Genomic DNA, 21,914 nt, shown 5'->3' with positions numbered 1-21,914 from the left:
GTACATTTCATATTCATATTCGGAAGCTATTTTCATGAGCATTGGGTTTCTTCTTTTATATCACAATGCAAGGAGAAAATACAAGTGATATAATAGGTACCATGTATTTATAATATTTTTTAACATTTATTAACACTTAATACAGATTAGACACTGTGTTAAAAGCCTTAGTTTTATTATTTCACTAATTCCTTACAATATCTCTAGGATATAGGGATTATTATCTTCATTTTTTTAGATAAAGAAAATTAAGATTCAAAGAGCAAGTTGCCTACAGTTGCAAAAATAGTTTCACAGTGGGGAAGTGAACTTAGGGCACATTTTCTCACATCTGTGCCAGACTGCCTCCTCACTCAGCCTCCAAATACAGGCCATTCAGTGATACATTTTAGGAGCCTTTTCAGTTGCTAGCCCCTAAGACTGTATCAGAGGCAAATTCTAAACACCACTATTGAAGATGAGCTCATGATCCAAAATTACAGGCTGGATAAAGAAATGAACCATTACAAGATATCCAGCTGATTTAAAAATGGAAGGTTTCACACACCCCCAAGAACTAGAGAGAACAGGAAAGTCTGAAAGAAATTTTAATATAGGAATACTTAAAATATTCAAGAAGATAAAAGGAAGAAACCATGAAACAAGTATAGGAAAGAATGGGAAGGAAGAGGCAAGAAGGAAAAGGAAAGAAATAGAAATAGGCACAAAAAATATTGTCATTGAAATAAAAACCTAGTTAACAGGTTGAATAACAGACAAAACACAGCTGAAAAGAGAATTAAGGACAGAGCTGAGGTAATTGCCTTAGAATAAAAGAGAAAGCTAAATAGTTGTCAAATGTAAGAAAGAACTTAGGAGACACTGAGGATAGATTGTTAGGGCCGACATATTCAAAAAAAGAGTTCCAGAAACAAAATGAGAGAGGATGGAGCAGGGACTCTCTTTTAGTTACTATTTTGTTTTATTATTTTAATAGATAATAGTTGAGAATTTTACAGAGATGAGAAATGACACAAATCCCAAGACTGAAGGAACACATCCAGTTCTGAGCAAGATAAAAACAAACAAACAAACAAACAAACAAAAACCCTCTTTCCCTCATCACTTAGTCATTCTGCAGATACTAATTGCCAGGTACTGTTTAGGTACCTGAAAGATTTAATTGTATAAAATAGGCAAGAAGCTTATATTCTAGTAGAGAAGATAAATACTAAACAATCAACATGATGAATTAGTAAATTGTCTAGATGTCACAAGTGGTAAGTTCTATTAGAAAAGGAGAAGTAGAACAAGGTGAGAGGGTCAGGAATGGTTGGTTGGGAACAGATTATAGCATTAAATAGGATGGCCTCATTAAAGAGGTATGACCTCACTTGGCATATAAGGTAAAACATCAGAACACAGCAGCCAAAAATAGATTATTGAAAGCAAAAAGGCCTTACCTATCAAGGAACAGAAATTTTGGTGGTAGCAGATGAAATAAAGCAAGAGCTTGCATTTTTTTGAGCATGTTATAAGCCAGACACTATGTTTAATGGTTTACATGCATTATTGTCAATCCTTAAATTACTCAAGAAGGTAGCTCCGTTTATCCCCATTTTACAACAGAGACATCGAAGCTCATGGAAGTTAAGATACTTCCCAAGACCACACAGCTAACAAGCTGTAGAGTTAAAAAACAAACTTTGATTACCCTGGCACCAAAATCTAGGTTTTACTTTTACCATTCCAAATACAGCCATTGTCAAGGTCACTGGAGATCTCCTGTCAATTCCAGTTAACACTTTTTAGTTATCTTTCTTGATCTTTTGCGGAGTGTTATTCATCACACTTTTACTATAAAGGCTCGTGTAGTAAATACCTTAGGCTTTGTGAGCCATACTCAAAGTCTACACTGTTATGCAGAGGCCATAACAACACATAAACAAATGCGAAGGACTGTGTTCCAGTTAAGCTTTATTTACCGATACTGAAATTTAAATTCCATATACTTCTTCTGTGATTTATTTCAACTACTTAAAAATGTAAAACCCATTTTTAAATGAGAACCTGTACACAAACAGGCAGTACAATTAATTTGACCCACAGGCTGTAGTTTGCTGACCCAGGGGTAAATCATTCTCACATTCTTGACATTCTCCTTCTCTTCCTACACTTCTAAATTATTTATACTGTTCTAAGGGCTTCTCATTTATTTCCTCATTTTATCCTCAGTGACGAGTCAGATATTATTGTTATACTTTATTTAAATATATTTTATTTAAAACATATTTCATTGTTATTTATTATTATTATAGTGTTACTCCAATAAGGAAACTGAGGCACAGAGAAATTAAGCAGTTTATTCAAGGTCACACAGCGGGCAAGAGGTAAAGACAGAATTCAAAGAGGCCATCTGACTTTGGAGCCAGGATCAGGAAAGATAGGCTGGGCTCTGCTATGGTCACAAAGAAAACTCAAAACCTGAGTACTTTCCAGAGGTTCTTGTTCCTGCAACCTCCAAAGGGATCATGGATGGGAAGGCAAAGAGCCTGAGGAAGACGGACCTGCTCTTTATTGCCCATTACCTTGTCCCACATTCTTTTGGTGTTCCCCAGTCACTGGCCTTCCCTACATGCGGGGAAGCTGGGAGATAGTGCTTTCTCATGCCTCTAGGAAAGGAGGGATGCGTTTGGTGGACATTGAGCCAGCCTTAGCCACAGATCTCTTGCCCTATTCTGTGCTCACTCTCTTAGTGCTCCTCCTACTTACTGGTCCATTCGTTCTTGGTTTTCTTGCTGAGCTGCTGTCTGCTGGTCCCTTATGTAAATGTGGGTGTTCTTCAGCATCCATGGCCCCTTGGATCCTCATTGCACATGTCCTCCTTTAAAAAGCTCAGCCACAGTCGTGATTTCCACTTCACCCAGAGTTCCCAGGTGAGCTCCTGTTGCATATGTCTGCCTGCTAAACAGTGCTGGTTGGATCTCCCATGTGCATCTCAAACTCAACATGTCCAAAACCAAACTCACCATCTTCCCCCACAAAATCTGCTCATCCTTCTGTTTTCCCTATTTCTGTTAATGATACCTCCATTCTGCCAGCTGCCCAAGCCAGAAACAGGATGTCTTCATAGCCTCCTTCCTTTTTTCCCCCTCTACATCAGTTTGTTCAAGAAGCCAGTCAGTTCCCCTGTGCAGAAATCGCTCCTTCCGTCTCTGGTTCCACTGCCGCTGCCCTGGTTTGCACCGTTGGCCTTCCTCCCTGGGATCACAGAGACAGTCTCCCAGCCAGTCTCCCTGCCCCAGCCTCCGCGGGCACGCATCACAATCATCTTGCTGAAAAGCAAAGCCAGGCATGGCATTCCTCTTCTTAAAAACCTTTTTGGTTCCTGGTTAATGTCAGAATGAAATTGGAACCTCTTGTCATAATACATGGGAACCTTCAAATCAAAATCTGACCCCCTACATCCCTCCCAAATTCATCCCCTGCCAATTACCAAAGCACACTGAGTGCTCCAGCTACACCAAGCCATTTTCCATTCCCCCAAGTGGCTTATGATTTGCACATATATATATAGAAGCATCCACCAGCCCATCATGCCTATTCCAGACCCACTTACGCACCATCAGGACGAAGCTTCTTCTCAAAGAAGCCCGTATTTCCTTACATGTTCAGTTCACCTTCTTGGGGAGCCCATGAGACACTGTGTGGTCATATTCTGTGTCATGGCAGGGATTGCGGTCTGCTCTGGGTGTCCTCCCTGCCTGCCACACAGCCTGGGATGCAGCATGTGCCCAATAAAAGTCCATTTCTTTAAAGTCCATAAAATGACTTATAGTTCTTCTTAATATGTGATTTTTGATAACTTCCTAACTCTTGCTAACTCTTTTTTGTATCAATTTTTAATTTTCATTCTAGTTAGTTAACATATAGTGTAATACTGGTTTCAGACATAGAATTTAGTGATTCATCATTTACATATAACACTCAATGCTCATCACAAGTGCCCTCCTAATGCCCATCACCCATTAACCCCTCCCTCATCCACCTTCCCTCCATCAACCCTCAGTTTGCTCTCTGTTGTGTAAAGCCTCTTATGGTTTGTCTCGCTCTCTTTTTTATTCCCCTCATCCTCTATGTTCATCTCTTTTGTTTCTTAGATTTCGCATATGAGTGAAATCATATGGTATTAGTCTTTCTCTGACTTATTTCACTTAGCATAATACACCCTAGCTCCATCCACATTGTTGCCAGTGGCAAGATTTCATTCTTTTCATGGCTGAGTAATATTCCAGTGTCCAGTGTGTGTGTGTGTGTGTGTGTGTGTGTGTGTGCACGTGCATGCACTTGTGTGTAACATCTTTATCCATTTGTCAGTTGGTTAACATTTGAATTCTTTCTGTAATTTGGCTATTGTTGATAATGCTGCTGTAAATATTGGGGTGCATGTGCCCCTTTGAATCAGTATGTTTGTATCCTTTGAGTAAATACCTAGTAGCACAACTGCTGGGTCACAGGATAGTTCTATTTTTAATTTTTTGAGGAATCTTTATACTGTTTTCCAGAGTGGCTGCACCAGTTTGCATTCCCATGAACAGTGAAAGAGGGTTCCTGTTTCCCCACATCTTTGCCAACACCTGTTGTTTCCGTGTTGTTAATTTTAGCCATTCTGCCAGGTGTGCAGTGGTATCTCATGGTTTTGATTTGTATTTCCTCATGGTGAGTGATGTTGAGCATCTTTCCATGTGTCTGTTAGCCATCTATATGCCTTCTTTGGAAAAATGTCTATTCATGTTTTCTGCCCACTTCTTTCTTTTTTTTAAGATTTATTTATTTTAACCCTGGGTGGATCAGTTGGTTGGGAGTCTGACTTTGGCTCAGGTCATGATCTCACAGTTCCTGGGTTTGAACTGTACATCAGGCTCTGTGCAGACAGCTCAGAGCCTGGAGCCTGCTTCAGATTCTGTGTCTCCCTCTCTCTCTGCCTCTCCTCACTCATGCTCTGTCTCTCTCAAGCATAAATACACATTAAAAACATTTTATTTATTTTGAGACTGAGAGAGAACACAAGTAGGGGAAAGGCAGAGAGAGAGGGAGAGACAATCTTAAGCAGGTTCTACACGGTCGGTGTTGAGGCGGATGCAGTGCTCAAACTCATAAACTCTGAGATCAGGAACCAAGTCAGACATTTAACTGACTGAGCCGCCCACTCGCCCCTTCTGCCCATTTCTTAACTGGATTACTATTTTTGTGTATATGGATGCTTGATAACTCTTTTGAACCTGGTTTCCCTCTTCTAGAAAACGATGATAACCCCACTTGGAAGTACCGTTGGCAGAGGTAGATCGTGCAAGGAACCTTGTACAGAACAAATACTGCAAAAGCGTTAGCCCCTCCCCAAACCCAACTCACACTGAACTTCTCAGGAATCACTACCTTTCTGTAGCTGAGAGGCCCCCATTTCCTCAGCTAAGGGAATGCTAATTGAGCACTTCTAGTTTTCATTCTGGCAGGTAGGAGCTTTATCATAACCGGTGTTTCTTAACAACAAGTAAAAAGCTGAACAAACTGAAGATTCAACAGTTCTTCTTAATTCTCTCAGAGAATTAGGTCACAAGGCAACCACCGCACCAAAGACTGAAGAGACAGACAGGCAGAGGCGAAGAATCACAACTCACCAGAGTAGAAGCCCACAAGCAAGAGCCTCCCCAGGAGTCAGTGCCAGGGCAGGAATCCCTACACCGGACTTGGCAAATTGCAGGAGGCTCGGTGTGAGCAAGTGTGAGAAGCTAAAAGCCCCAGGGGGAGCCAGGCATAGAGGTCCCCACAGTTTCGTGAGTTTTTCCTCCACAAGCTCTACCAGGCCCTCACGGTGAATATCAGAGAAAAATCCTTTAGTGCTTCTGGCAAGCGGACAGGGGGACGGAACCATTTTGAAATACCCTGGAGCCCTCTGTTCTAAACAAGGCCTGCTCCCAGAAGAAGCTATCTTATCAGAACCTAACCTGCTGGGGTTTTATCGGAGCCTGCTCTCCCTGGGAGGACAGAAATGCCCCACTGCAGCCCCCTCTAGCTACCCTGTTCCACCTCAGGAAGAAGATCCTGCGATACGCTGGTGAAGCTCACAGTCCGGGGGCTCAGCAAAGACTGAGACCTGAGCACAGGACTGTACATGTCTCAGAGAATGCTTCCTCTGCCCCCACGCCTTACCACTACATTACTAAAAGTTTATTTACTGAGTTTGTTTGACCTAGTACATCATCTCCACCTTTCAACAGAAAACTAGAAGGCATCCTAAAGGCAAAAACACATTTGAAAAGCATTAGAACAAGAGTAATATATGGCAGGATAACTGGACTTATCAGAACAGGATTTTTTTAATACTTTATTTATTTTTAAATTTACAACCAAGTTAGTTAGCATATAGTGCAACAGTGATTTCAGGAGTAGATTCCTTAGTGCCCATTACCCATTTAGCCCATCCCCCCTCCCACTGCCCCTCCAGCAACTCTCTGTTCTCCATATTTAGGAGTCTCTTATGTTTTGTTCCCCCCTCCCTGTTTTTATATTATTTTTGCTTCCCTTCCCTATATTTGTCTGCTTTATATCTTAAAGTCTTCATATGAGTGAGTCATATGATATTTGTCTTTCTCTGACTAATTTCACTTAGCATAATACCCTCTAGTTCCATCCATGTAGTTTTGTAAATGGCAAGATTTCATTCTTTTTGATTGCTGAGTAATACTCTATCAGAACAGGAATTTTTAAAAAATATTATTAATATGTTGAGGGCTTAAGTGGAAAAAGTAGAAAACATGTAAGAACAGGTAACTTGCAAGGTAATGCAAGCAAAGAGATGGAAATTCTAAGAAAGAAACAAAAAGAAATGCTAGGGGTCAAAAACACTGGAACAGAAATGAGGCCTTCCTTTACTAGGTTCACCAGTAAACTGGACATAGCTGAGGAAAAAATATCGGAGCTTATGGATATGACAACAGAAACTTCCAAAACCGAAAGGCAAGGAGATGGAAAAACAAAACAACAACAACAAACAAAAACATAATAGAACATCCAAGAACTATGAGATAATTACAAAAGGTGAAATATACAAATATATTCAAACTGCAAAAAAATCAAAGATAAAGAAAAAATCTTGAAATGACCATGAGGAAAAATACATCTTACATATAGAGAAGCAAAGATAAGAAATATATTCAACTTCACAGAGCACCTGGGTGGCTCAGTAGGTTAAGCATCTGACTTCTGCTCAGGTATGATCTCACAATTTGTGAACCTGAGCCCCGCATCAGGCTCCACAGTGACAGTGAGGAGCTTGCTTGGAATTCTCCCTCTCTTCCTTTGTCTCTGTCCCTCCCCTACTCTGTACTCTCTCTCTCTCTCAAAATAAATAAATAAACTTAAAAAAAATACATTCAACTTCTCAAAAAACATACAAGCAAGAAGAGAGTAAAATACTTAATGTATAAAAGGAAAAAAACTTTTAAAACATGGAATTCTGTATCCCATAAAATTATCTATCAAAAGTGAAGGAGAAAAAGGCTTTCTCCAACAAAAATTGAGGGAATTTGTTGCCAGTGGGACTGCCTTGAAAGAAATGTTAAGAGAAGTTCTCTGGAGAGAAGGGAAGTGATATACATTAGAAATTTGTATCTACATTTTAAAGAAAGGAAGACTAATAGAGAATGAATAAGTGAAGGTAAAATAAAAACTTTTATTTTTTATATTCTTAATTGATCTAACAGATAATCGTTTGTTCAAAATAATAATAGCAATGATGTATTCAATTAGGCATGCTTATATATAAGCAAAATGAATGACAGCAATGATACAAGGGATGGGAGGAAGAATTAGGAATATTTTGTTATTGTTCTCACTGTCCACTTATTTGAAAGTGAACTTGGATCCTTTTAAATATATATTGCAAACTCTGTGGCAGCCACTAAAAAAAAAAAGTTAAAAAGGAGTATAATTGGTATGCTAAGAAAGGAAAGAAAATAGAATTATGTAAAACCTCAATCAAAAGACATAAAGCTCAGTTATGTGAGCTTTTTTACAATGAAAGCAGAGAAGGTTTGGAAGCCAAATATAGGAACAAAGAAAATGGTAACAAATATGGCAGATATTAATGCAACTGTATCAACACTTTAAATGTCAGTGATCTAGGGGCACCTGGCCGGCTCTGTTGGAAGAGCATGTGACTCTTGGGGTCCTGAGTTGGAGCCCCATGTTGGGTGTAGAAATCCCTAGAAAAGATAGGTGAACAAAGAAACCAAAAAATGTTAGCTATCTAAATATACCAAGTAAAGACAGAGATTTTCTGAGTGGATCACAAAATGAGACCCAAATCTATAAGAAATGTATTTTAAACATAAAGACACATATAAATTAATGTAAAGAGATGGAGAAAGATATACCGTGCTAACACTAACCAAAAGAAAACAAGAGTAGCTATATGAGTGCCTGGGTGTTTCAGTAGGTTGAGCATCTAACTCTGGATTTCAGCTCAGGTCATGTTTTCAGGTTCCTGGTTTCGAGCCCTGCATGAGACTCCGTGCTGACAACACAGAGCCCACTTGGGATTCTCTCTCTCTCTCTCTCTGCCCCTCCCCCACTCCTGTGCTCACACTCTCTCTCTGTCTCTCAAAATGAACTTTTTTTCAAAAGAGTAGCTATATTAATTTTAGACAGAGCAGACTTAAGAGCAAAGAAATTTATCAGGGATAAAGAAGGGCATTGCCTAATGATAAAGGAGTCAATATTCCAAGAGGACCTAACAGTCCTAACAACAGAATGGGGACAGGCTCACTGTCCACCCGGGTCCTTGATCCCACCCCTTCCATCTCCCAAGGACCTTGTTCCATTAATGGGCATTGCTTCATCTTTCTCAAGGCTCTCATCCTCAAAGCATCTTTCTTTTTCTCTAACATCCCGATATCCCTGCTTTGAAGGAAAAAGGAATGATCAGCAATGCCACGTGTCATAGGAAAGTCAAGTGAGACTTTCTTCTCCCCTTTCCTTCAACACCAGATTTGGTGAAAGAAAAGTCATCTCCCCCATTTCCATTACGTCACCTGTAAACCAGTTTCTGCCTACACTGCTTCTCTAAGAGACTATTAAAAATCATCTCATTACCACCAAGGCAGGAAGACATTCACAATGTATGGAGTCCAACACACTGATGGCACCTTCCGTCTTAAAATTCTTGGGTCCCTTGGTTTATCTCTATGGCCATTATTTCTTTGCCTCCTCCCCCATCATGATCTGTGATGTGAGAGGAGCCAGGAGAATGGGTGTTAGAGAGCAGCTTAGGTGTTTTGACTTTATTCAAAGTGCAGTGGGAAGCTTTAAAGAGTTATTTTGTTTTGTTTTGTTTGTGGCAAGGGTATATGAGGGAGGAGCAAGACATAACAATTATATTTATGTTTTTTTAAAAAAAAAAGATCGCTATTGCTGCAATGTGAACACATTGGAGGAAGACAAAAATTGTTTAGGGAGGCTTGCACTAGAGCAGTAGAGGAGATGGACAGAAAGGGATTTATTTAAGAGGGACTTGTGAGGAAAAATCAACAAGACTTCATGTTCAAATGGATGTGAGAGCCAAGAGGGCATGAGCTGTTAGGAAAAATTGCTCAGGTTTTTAACTTGTACAGCTGGGTAGATGGTAGTGGCATTCACTGACAAAGAACAGTAATAAAACACTACTTCTGTAAGAAAAGAGCATAAGTATAATTTTAGATATTGTGAGTTCAAAATGCCTTAATGCATCCAAGTAGAGAATTCAGGTGAACAACTGGATGTATAAATCTGGGCTGGAAATATAGATTTGTGAGCCACTGAATATAGGTAGAACTTGAAGCTGTACATGGAGATGATACTTAAAGAAAAAGAACAGACTTGAGAAGAGAGGAGGGTCTACAGCTGAGAAATGAGGAAATTCAAAGACCACGTAGAGGAAGATGGACCATGAAAAAGTGTGTGTGTGTGTGTGTGTGTGTGTGTGTGTGTGTAAGTTGGTGTTAGAGAGATAGCAGAGATAGCAGAATGTCCCCAAAACCATAGAAGACAGTATTTCAAGAAGCAGAGAGGGTCAAATGTTGACAGGAGATTGAAGAAGAGGGAGAGTGGAAAGTGGCCATTGTATAGAGAAACATGGAGGAAGTCGTTGACCTTTCAAAGGGCTAATGGGGAAGTTGTTTGAAATGAAAGACGCTTGAATGTATTTTAAAACTCACAGGAAAGGTCCTTTCATTTGGGAGAAGTATATACAAGGCAGAGGAAGATTTCCTGAATGGAAAGACTGGTTTCTAAGGTCTGCTGTGTAATGTGGGAAGATAATATGTTGCTGTCAGATGACTTCCAGAGGCAAAGCCATCTGTTGAGAGTCTGAGATGTGAAGCAAGTGGCGGATTGACTCGTAGAATCCACTGGAGAGAAAAGTAAGGAAACACAGCTGTTGGGCAAGCAGTCAGGGAGTCCGTGTGACATTAGTGTCTGGAAATGTATGTTGGCCCATCTGTCCTTTTCCTTTTTGTCTCATTCATTTGCTAAATGTGTATTGGGTACCCCTTGGTGCCCGACAGTCTTGCAGACACTGACAATGCGGAGCGCTGTGGAGCTTCCAGGAAGGTTGATAGTTCCCTTCACGCAGTGATGGGGTTTTAACAAATACGTGTTGCCATCAGAGCAAAGCATGAGCAGAGTAAGTGAAGGTGGGCCCAGAACAGGAAGGAAAGTGGACAGAGGATAGTTAAGGGGCAAAGTCCAGAGGAACTGGAAGTTCATTTGATGTCTTTAAAAACTTAACTCTGTGTCACAATTATGAGCTAACTCTTTATTAAAAATAATATTTGATCCTGCATTCCTGGCAATCCTGCAAGGATTTCAAGTCCTCCTTCTTCCTCCTTGAGATCTTCTCTAAGAATTAAAGTAAACATTCATTTCTTGGCTGCCCCACTGAACACCCAAAGACCCTAGGTCTTAGCACTTGATTATATTTAATTTTGTACTTCATTGTCTGCAGCCAGACAGACCTGGTTTAAGGCCAGTGTCACACTTACACATTCCAAGTTACTTAACGTCCTCAAGCCTGAGTTTCTTCACCTATGAAAATGGACATAATTCCTCGCAGCCTAATTAGATTGAACGAGAATCTAGGTAGGTAAAGGTGCCTGGCACAGTAGACCACCCAGGAAATATTTCCTTTTCCCTCTTTCCTTCCCAGAAGGGAGGACTCTATGATGTACTTCTTTTGTGTCCACTGCTGTGACAGGGACACTGTCAGAATCAAACTAGACTTAATGAATAACATCATAATGCCGCATTCCCTGGCCAGAACAGATAAGAGTTTACTGGTATATGTGTGTGTGTGTGTGTGTGTGTGTGTGTGTGTGTGTTTTAACTGAATTTCCATTTCATTTTATTTACCTTCTAAATCAAGAAATACTACGTTTAGCCAAAACGTGTGTTAGGTTGTATTTGTAAGGCTGATTTAAACAATGCCATTTCCAAAGCAATATGTTTGAGTCACACAGCTCTGCTCATGATGTGGGCACTGACTCACTCGGAGCCGTCATGCTGAGTTCCTGTTCTAATGGGCAAATCCGGTTTTTGTGACAACTCCCACAAGGCCACGTTGAAGCTGGGAAAATAGAATGGCCAGGCTTACCTCTCAGCTCTGCGGTAAGCACCTGTTCTCGGTTGTGAAAACTGTTGGTGACCCACTGGAATGATAAAAGCAGGGACGTTGGAGAGGCACCAAGGTCAGAAAGTTGTAAATCTATCTTTTCCCAAACACTGAACCAAAAATACCGCCTGCAGGCTCAGATGGCCAGCTCTCCCTGCTGTCTTCATTGGCCATGGGCACTTGGAGCTGATTGATTCTGTAAGAAGGAAAACAAGCTCCATTTTTAAATGTTATAAATCATTCAGAACTTATTTCCACTATTCTTGACTACAAAGCCGGGGATGTCCTTCATATTTTCAATGGAAACAGCAACGTTATATCACTTAGGTTGCCAATTTGGGCCAGAGTTCAATATATTTCCACAGTCTGAAGACATAAAGTAAATGCCTCATCACTATGCATGTCTGGCATGCCCCATCTCAGAGCTATAGGACAAATCTTTGCAGAAGGTAATGAGAACTGATAGAATTCTTATTTCACAGCAGTAGGATATACTCCAGAGGTAAAAGCATATGAAGGACTGATGAGTAGAGACTATTGAGACTATTGCTTTCTTCTTTGCAAAAACCCTATTATTCTTGTCAGACAGGTTTTGTAATTAATTTCATGGGCTCCTGTGACATCTTATTAACTGGTCATTTTGAAGGCAAAATTAAAATATTTGTGAAAACACATTTAGAACTATGTGTGACCTGTCACCTTATGTGCCTTGGAGCCTTGAAAAACAGGAAACTGTTGTTAATGGGAAACCAAATAACCTTCTGGGGTTATGTGTTTACAGACGTAAGGGTGGGGAGAGTATGCAAAACCTCGAGAATCTGATCGAAAACCAAACACAGGCTTCCACACACTTAAACATGAGTGGGCTGGAGCAGGATGTGAGGAGGTTGCCCTCTGCTCTTTGGAGTTGGTTACCAAGGACAATGTTACCACCCCCACCTTCTGACGATCTTTCTCTTTCGATGGGGTGTCAGATCACAGTGTATATCCTTATTTCTATTTTCCTATCAAATCCATGTTTTTATCAGGAATGCAGCTGTGGCTACAGCCAGCAAATCCCCTAGGCTTAGAGTCCTGATTGGGTCTGAGTTCTGGTTCTGCCACTTACCAGCTTTGTGATATTGGCACATCCACTTACTGCTCTGAGCTTCAGTTTACAAATCTATAAAATGAAGAAATTATGTGAAGATTAAAGAGCTGTTTTCTATCGAGGCATTCTATCAAATGTGAACACTGTATATATCTAGTTATACAAACATAAACTCTTATTATGACTTACTATACGTTTCTCATGTCTTCTTTTGAGTATAGATAAAAAACATGTTGGAAAACAAGTTTTACCCTTAGAATTTTTAGAAACTTTTTTATCTTTATTTATTTTTAAGAGAGAGAGAGAGAGAGAGAGCATGAACAGAGGAGGGGCAGAGAGAGAGGGAGACACAGACTCTGAAGCAGGCTCCAGGCTCCAAGCTGTCAACACAGAGCCCAACACGAGGCTGGAACTCACAGACCACAAGATCATGACCTGAGCTGAAGCTGGATCCTTAACCAACTGAGCCACCCAGGCACCTCACCACTTAGAACTTTTAAAGAATCCCAATAAAATAATAAAATAGTAAAAACAAACAATTTGCTTGGGATTCCAGCATCATCCTAAAAGTTCCAGGCAGACTTCCTTACTTTGACAAGCACTTATTCCTATTTTTAGTATTGCCTTTGTCACATGGATTATGGATATTTGTATACATGTGTCTCTCCTCCAGTATATTGTACCCAGGGACACAGACAATGTCTACTTTATCATAATTCCTTGCATAATACTTGACAGTGTACTGGAGGGCAATTCAGAAATATTTTCTCCATAAACAGAGAAAGAAGAATTTCAAAGGGAAGTACAAATCTGACATCCTTACACTGTGAACAGAGAGCAGGGAATAACACACATTTACATGATGATGATGAAAACATTGTTTTAATCTATATATTTTCAAAGGAGGGTTGCTAGGATGTTGAGGGGTCCAAAAACTACCATGCAAGTGGTTGAAGGATCTGGAAATATCTAAGTGGAGAAATACATTCTACCGAATGCACCATGACTGACAGGGCTCTGGCTGGCCTATTCAGTCCATGGTTGGCAGGGTTTGTGGTCTTGTTCATGTTTCTGTTCCCAGTGCCTTGCACAGCACCTGACTGATAATTAACTGTTATCAATAATTAACCATTCACTTAAGAAATTCTACTATCCATGAAGGACTATGTCATTTCAGAAGAGGGAGTTAGACTTTCACATTACTGTGTGAGAGAGAATTGGGCCCTGGAGATAGAAATTGCAAAGAGGTAGAATTCAGATCAATGTATCTAAGTTTTCTAACTAGTTTAAGGTCTACTTGAATATATCATTGAAGATATGCAAATTCCAGATAGACGTTCCTCATGGATGCTTTTCCAAAATGGATCTGTACTGGCACGGGGTAGAGGGAATTGCATGCTTCCTAAGGTCCTTTCCATCACTAAGTCTTTGTTTGCAAACAAGCTGAGGTGTGTGTGTGTGTGTGTGTGTGTGTGTGTGTGTGTGTGTGCACGCGCGCACATGCATAAAACACCAACTCCCACTACCAACGTCCCAGAAATCTCTAAATATTGGCCCTGCTAGCCTGCTCTGGTACCTGAAGTCCCATCACCAGGGAATTTAAATGGGAAGGGAGGCTTGATACTGTGTCACTAGAAGATCTCACTCAATTTTCCATCATTAATTTATTTAATCAAATGTAACCAATGGTAGCTGAATAAAATTTTTCATCATCTTAGAACATTGTTAATTGTACAGCCCTTTTCAGCTTTAAATTCAGACCAGTGAAAAGCATGGTATTATCAAACATCAAAAATCATAGGAGTGTTCTTTGAAAATGTGGTGCCTGGCGAATGTCAGTTATCTCAGTGCTGATCAGAAGTATTAACACAATTTAGGGGCACCTGGATGGCTCAGTCCGTCAACCCTCCGACTCTTGAATTCAGCTCAGGTCATGATCTCACACAGTTTGTGAGCTCGAGCCCCACATCAGGCTCTGTGCTGACAGTACAAAGCCTGCTTAGGATTCTCTCTCTCTCCCTCTCTCTGCTTCTCCCTTGTTCATGGTTGCTCTCTTTCTCTCAAAAAATAATAAATAAACTTAAAAAAAAAAGTAACCCTGTTAGAAGGAGTCGAAACATGTTAAGTCATTGCCAGTCATTGACCCTGAAGTATGAATGAATCCTTGTCATTGGCCAGAAGTGTGTCATACAGTGTCACAGCCAGTAGTGTACCGTGGTTAAAACCGTAGACTGGAGCATCCGATGGCCTGGGTTTGAGCTGTTTCTGCCAGTTCGTATGGCCCTGAACTTCTTTGTGCTAAACTTTCCTCACTTGCAATACAGTGGTTTTGTGAGGAGTAAATGAGATAATATACCTAATGCCCTCGGAACACTAATTAATACCTAAAATGTATTAAGTACTTACAAGGTTTTATTATTATTATTATTCCCATATTACAAAGAGGCTAAGTAACATGTTACAAATTCAACCAAGCAGTCTGACATCATTGAGACGAAGTCTTCACCACACTATGGTTCTACTTTAGAACAGTTCCCAGTAGGTCAGGGGACTTTGGGAAACCAGAAAACCCTATCACTTCCAAGCTCAAGAGAAGGTAGGGTATTGAGATGAAAAGGAGACAGAGACAGTTGGAACCCAAATACCATTTTGATGATTTTGCTGGAACTCTCCCCAATGTTGGGAGTGGGAATGGGCCCAGAGAGGAACAGATGGGATGGCCTTTTGAGGCCCATCCTGTGGTAGCAGGTGTGAGGCTTTTGTTTCTGTCTGGTCTTTAATTTAGAAGCTTGATGCCTCATGAAGAACACCCTTGGCTCTACACAGTAAATGCAACGACACCCCTTTTAAAATCATTTTGCTTCTTAATTAATCTTGTTTGGGGGAAACAGCAGAGAACCCCACCTGAAATCTCCAGTTTTTTTTACTGTATATTCATAACTTTAAGGAGAATTCAGAGTCAGCAGCTTTTATTAAATGTATGCCCTGTGCGGAGAGCTTTCATGATCACTTTAATCCTCACCTCAACCCTAGAAGGAGAGTATCATTATCCCCCAGGTCACAAAACTAATAATGTCTTCACTCCAAGTTCATCTCTTCCCAGTCAGCCATGCTGCTGCCCCAGAATCTGTAATAATGACCCCAGCAACCATCTCCTCACAAAAACAAAAGCAACGAGCTTGTATCTTCTGCCAGGATTTGCAATCATAGGAGTTAATCTCTTCACAGGCTTATAAAATGAGCAAGCCATATAAGCAGATGTCTAAGATTGTAAGCGTCAAATCTGTGATGGTTTCTTTTTCGATGCATAGTAATCTTTCATTTCCTTGTCATTTACTTAAATTCAATACCTTATTTAAATAAAACAAAACTTAATGCTACAGAAATTTGGGAAAATTAAAGTAAGTATAAAGAAGAAAACGAACATTAACATTTTGGAGTTTTTCACTGATTAACAGATACATAGATACGTAATAAAGTTATAATCAATTTTTCATGTAATAATACAGAATTTCCCATGTTGCCAAATAGTTTTTATGAGCACTTCTTTAATGCCAATATAAAATATAATTTTATAGGTATATGACATTTATTTTCATCATTCCCTTACTGCAGGGCATTTATTTTTCATCTTTTCACTGTTATATGTGATGCTGCTCTGGGATGTCATTGCACATAAACATTGCCCATATCTCTGATTATTACCAAGGACAGAGTCTTAATAATGAGATTATTAGACCACAGGCTATAACAGTAGTATTGCAATATTTCTGCTTCTTTCTAATCAGATATACTGCTGTGATAAAGCAAGGATTCTTGATGGGACAAAAGGATTCTTAAAAAGAGTGATTTTTAGATAAGGCTGTTCATCTAAATTATTTGAAATAAGAGCTGTCAAACTGAGTCCAATTTAGTTCCACATGACTCAGAATGCAGAGTGTACATTAAACACCAAAATATCTTCAGTCCCTTGATCAGTAAGGTAGAGTGCTCGGTAAAGCCAGTCACCCTTGGGGCCAGGCTAGGCTAAGGCTCCAGGACATGCAGCAGAACATCTCTCTTGCCATCTTTTTCCTTGGAAACAAACTAAATCCACAATCAGTCCTCTATTCCAGCAGTTAAAAGTTTCCCTGGGCCAGCTGTGTGCTGCTGACTCCATGCCTTCTTCCTTTCTCTAGAAACAGTATCACTCAAAACATCCAAGAGTTCTTGCTATTTCCAAAGCCACAGGCTCCCTTAAACGCCCACAGCTAGTTCCCAGAACATCTCCATTAATTTCCTTATGTTTCATTTGACCTCCCTGTTATCTGTGGAGGAAAGCGTGTTTTTACAGGAATAAAAGAAATTTGTAGAAACAAAACTAGAAAAAAAGGAAATCGATTCTTATAAGATATAGCAGACTAGAAGCCATAGAGAATGATCTAACAAACACCAGTTATCCATTTTCCCAGCTTGAGAAATAAAGCATTGCAAATAATTGAAGCTTTCTGTGCATCACTTCTCCAATCACATTACCCTGGCCCTCCCCCGAGAAATCCGCTGTGCTGAATTCAATGTTTATCAATCCGACATCTTTCTTTATGTTTCTACTCCATGTGCAACTATGTCGCTAGAAAGCAAGCACTTTGTTCACTGCTATATCACCAGCACCTAGAACAGCATCTGGAACATGATACATAGTCAGTAAGTATTTATTGTACATAATATAGACAATGTATTCTTAAGCAATGTAGGCGTTTTTCATGTTTTAAACCCTTATAAATTGTCCTACTGTATACCTATCTCTCTCTGTGCTAATAATGCAACCCTGCTTCATTCATTTTTACTGCCAAATAGCATTCCAATGTTAGACTGTGACGCAAATTAGTAACTTGTTTTTCAAATAATCAACACTTAGGTTGTTTCCAGTCTTTAATGTTGTAAATGTGGTACAGTGAACATCTTGGAGCCACCTCCTTCTCAGTTATGTAGGGTTACTCCATAACAAATAGCAGAGGAGAAAGTGGACAGGGTTTGCCCTTGGCTCTATTGAATTGCCTCCTCTTCTAAATCTCTGCTAGGGGCGCCTGGATGGCTCAGTCGGTTGAGCGTCTGACTTTGGCTCAGGTCATGATCTCACATTTGGGGGTTCAAGCCCCGCATTGGGCTCTGTGCTGACCCCTCAGAGCCTGGAGCCTGCTTCAGATTTCTGTCTCCCTCTCATCTCTGATCCTCCCCTGTTCATGCTGTGTCTCTCTCTGTCTCTCAAAAATAAATAAAAAGAGGAAAAAATGCATTTAAAAAAATAATAATAAATCTCTGCTAGTGTGAATGCAAAGACAAGAAATCAGTCAGCCCTCTGGACATCAGTTTCTTCACAAGTAAAATGAGGCCAGTTGGCCAGCCAATCTTTCAACGGGCTTGTGCATTTTCAACTTAATTATACCTTTCCAAATTGCTGTCATTAAACTGAGGCTAAGCATTTAACTGTAACAGTTACATGGGGCACCTGGGTGGTTCAGTCGGTTAAACGTCCGACTTCAGCTCAGGTAGTGATCTCGCAGTGGGTACGTTCAAGCCCTGTGTCGGACTCTGTGCTGACAGCTGAGAGCTTGGCGCTTGCTTTGGATTCTGTATCTCCCTCTCTCTACTCTCTCTCTCCCCCCCTCCCTCTCTCTCTCAAAATTAGAAATATAAATAAATATATGTAACAGTTATATACCAGTGGTATTTGGATTTATGCAGTTCTATCACTTCATGCAGTTCCATAACTTATGCAATTCTATCAGTAAAAGCATGTGTAAGCACAGTTATACTATATTTGGAATATAAGCATCAACTCTAATTTAGAAACATTTAGAACACTTCCAGCAACAATGCTGTAGTTAGGTAAGGACTACAGACTGCTTCCATGAAACACTTCTGTATTTTTCTAAATCAGTTTGCTTCCAAACTATACCTATACTTGTAGGTAACGGAAGTCTCCTTCATTCTTTTTTTCTTAATTTTTTTTACATTTATTTATTTTTGGGAGACAGAGAGAGACACAATGTGAACAGGGGAGGGGCAGAGAGAAAGGGAGACACAGAATCTAAAGCAGGCTCCAGGCTTTGAGCTAGCTGTCAGCACAGAGCCCGATGTGGGGCTTGAACCCACAATCTGTGAGATCAGGACCTGAGCCGAAGTCGGACGCTCAACCAACTGAGCCACCCAGGCGCCCCTCATTCATTCTTAACTTTGGTATGGGTAGTCCCTTCTTCCTTCCTCTGGATTCTTATTAGAGTCTGGGACCACTTATCTTATCCAAAAAGCTCAAGGAAGAGATTTTTGCTCTTTAGCTATTTATGGTCACCATGAGGTGAGCCTGTGTGATCCACTCAAAAGTGGGCTGCTCCATTCACACCATCCATGCTGCTCTGACCAGCTGGACCACAGGGTCAGTTGAGACCCCAACCATCAACCTACCAAATTCTCCCACAGGCCTTGGCATTTCCTAGGACTTTTGGCATGAAAGTGGGGCTCAGGTCTTGTCCATCCACAAGCTACCAACCCCCTCTTTGTGCTGGGGTAGCCTCGCTCTCCTTTCTGGGGAAGGCAGTATTGGTCGTCCCTCTCTTTGGATCTCACCCTAATCACACTGTCTCTGGGGCAACATTACTCCATCTGGCCTAAGAGCCTAAGCATTCTCTCTCTCTCTCTGTCTCTCTCTGTCTCTCCCTGTCTCTCTCTCTCTGTGTGTGTGTGTGTGTGTGTGTGTGTGTGTGTGTGTGTGTGTAAAATGAACCAACAGCAGAAAATAAGACATGGTTACTTTTTCGTCACATATCCGGCTAGCTTTATTTCTAGAGATTTTAATCATTTCTATTTTTATCAGCTTTATTTACTCTGAAAATGACTGCATTCAAATAATGTATTTAAATTCTGAAGACCAGACCATAGCTATCTTGTTGACTTTATGTTTTCCAAAGGGGCTTAATAGATTTGCAAAAGCCGGAAATTAATATTTATCATGGAGAAAAAAATCGTTGTCAGGCAAAGGCAGGTTGAATGTGTAACAGTTATACCGGCAGCTCTTTGCTGTGGAAAGCTCACACTGATTCAATCTGGTGCACAAATAATTGAACATCATTAATTTTCACATTTGCTGGAGCAGGTTTAGATTACCATTTAAATGGAGATGTTCTCTCTCAAGCTTTTTTTTTTCCTTTTGTGGAGTTCAATTTATAGACTACAATCTTTATCAAGAGTTAAAATCTCAAGTTTTATCTTCTCTCTGAACAAAGATCTTGAACAAATTGGTTAATCGTGTTCCTTTCTTTAGCTTTTTCAACAGCTGAAGCAGCGATGATTACCTCCTTCTTGCTGAGCACTCAGTATGAGTCAGACATTAAGTTATATGATTCACATACTGGAGGCCTATCTGGTCACCATGATTAACCCCATTTCATAGATGAGGAAACTGAGACTGAGAGTTACATGACTTGGCCAAGATGAAACATCTAGTGTGTTGCCGAAGGAGGACTTGAGCCAAGTCTCTCTGATCCAAAACTAGTGCTCTAAATTTGGTAGCCCTCAGCCCAGCTGCCGATTAGAATCAGCTGGTGAGTCTACAGCCATACCACTCTGAACGCGCCCGGATCCCGTCTGATCTCGGAAGCTAAGCAGGGTTGGGCCTGGTTAGTACTTGGATGGGAGAATCGGCGGGTGAGTTGGTAGACCAGCCCCGCCCCCCAGAGATCCTGATCTAATTGGCCTGGGAGAGAAACCTGGAGCTGGCATGAGAGGCACCGCCCCTAGCTAAGAAAGCTGATGGCCGAAGGGGATCAAGTGTACAAAACTAGTGGAGCAGATCAAAGGCACCGCAGCAGTGGTTTCCAAGATGTAAGAAAATAGGATCTTTTCAGATTAGTTTAAATGTGAAGAAAATGTGCCAATTCATGAAGGTGACCCTGAGTCAGAGTAAGTGTAACTGAGGTGCCTGGGGTTTTGCCAGTTCCAGACAGTGATTCAGCTCAGCCTTCGTCCACAATGGCTCGCTTTGTCTGGTGGAGAAACCCGCCCGGGGAGGACCCTAACAGCACGTAAGTCCTCAAGGAGTGAGGCAGCAAGTGTAAGATGTAACAGGTTTTAGAGAACAGTGAAGAGAAGACTCTAGGCTCTGATCTTGCAGGAAAATGGGACTTAACCCCATCCCAACTGCAACAGCCCCTTCTGAGCAGAGAGAGGTCTCATTTGGCATCAGTTCTGAAAGAGACTCCTCAGGAGATTTAAAGACTGTGTTCAGGTCCCAGAGAGGAGAGCCACCTCGACATGGGTGCATTTCTCCATCTCCAAACTAAAGCTGCTGCTTAGAGGGTGGGGAGAGGTTGACCGAACAAGGAGGGTGTGTGTCAGAGAGTACACACTTGAGGCACCTGAGGGTCTCAGTTGCTTAAGTGTCTGACTTCCACTCATGATCTCATGGTCTGTGAGTTCGAGCCCCACATGGGCTCTGTGCCGATAGCTCGGAGCCTGGACCCTGCTTCAGATTCTATGTCTTCCTCTCTAACCCCTCCTCTGCTCACGCACGTGCGCTCTCTCTCTCTCTCTCTCTCTCTCAAAAATAGATAAACATTAAAAATTTTTAGAAAGAAAGAAAACACACTCAAAGACACACATGGAAACACAGGCAGTGACTACAGTTCCACATCAGATGACCAACTCTCTCAGCTTGCATGTTCTGATTTTAAAGCCAAAAGACCCCCATGCTGGGAAGCCCCTAGGTGCTGGGCAAACAGGGATGGGCGGTTGGCCACCCTAGTCCCAAAGAACCACGAGGAATGGGGAAGAGTGGCATCCAAGGCATAAATGAAGCCAAAAGCCTGGTTTTCCAACTGCCCTGGGGAGCATTTTCTGAAGACCAGTAAACTCCCTCTTTCCAGTGTCTGAGGTCTTTGTCTCTATATATTCCTTTATTTTTCTAGAGCACTTGGTGGAGTAACTGCCTAAAAAATAATCGGTAGAAGGTAAAATTTTTTAAGGCTTCATTAGTGAACGGCTTATTCTTTCATCATCATTTTCTGATAGGCCACCCCAGTATTTACCTGGGAGCAAAACCAGTTTTCCTCAGAATGTGGAAGGCACTGCTCGATTGTCTTTTACCTCGCCGTGTTGTGGTCTGGT

General features: G+C 40.9%; 1 protein-coding gene across 2 annotated transcripts in view; it reads left to right on the top strand.

The window, feature by feature from the left end:
* AK5 (adenylate kinase 5) overlaps window positions 1-21,914 on the top strand; it is a 229,812-nt gene that overhangs the window by 122,344 nt on the left and 85,554 nt on the right. The window lies entirely within an intron of this gene.

The sequence above is a fragment of the Suricata suricatta genome, chromosome 8, assembly GCF_006229205.1.
Source record: "Suricata suricatta isolate VVHF042 chromosome 8, meerkat_22Aug2017_6uvM2_HiC, whole genome shotgun sequence".
Classification (NCBI taxonomy): Eukaryota; Metazoa; Chordata; class Mammalia; order Carnivora; family Herpestidae; genus Suricata; species Suricata suricatta.
The sequence above is the reverse complement of the archived record's forward strand: the minus strand, read 5'-3'. Positions and strand labels throughout refer to the sequence as shown.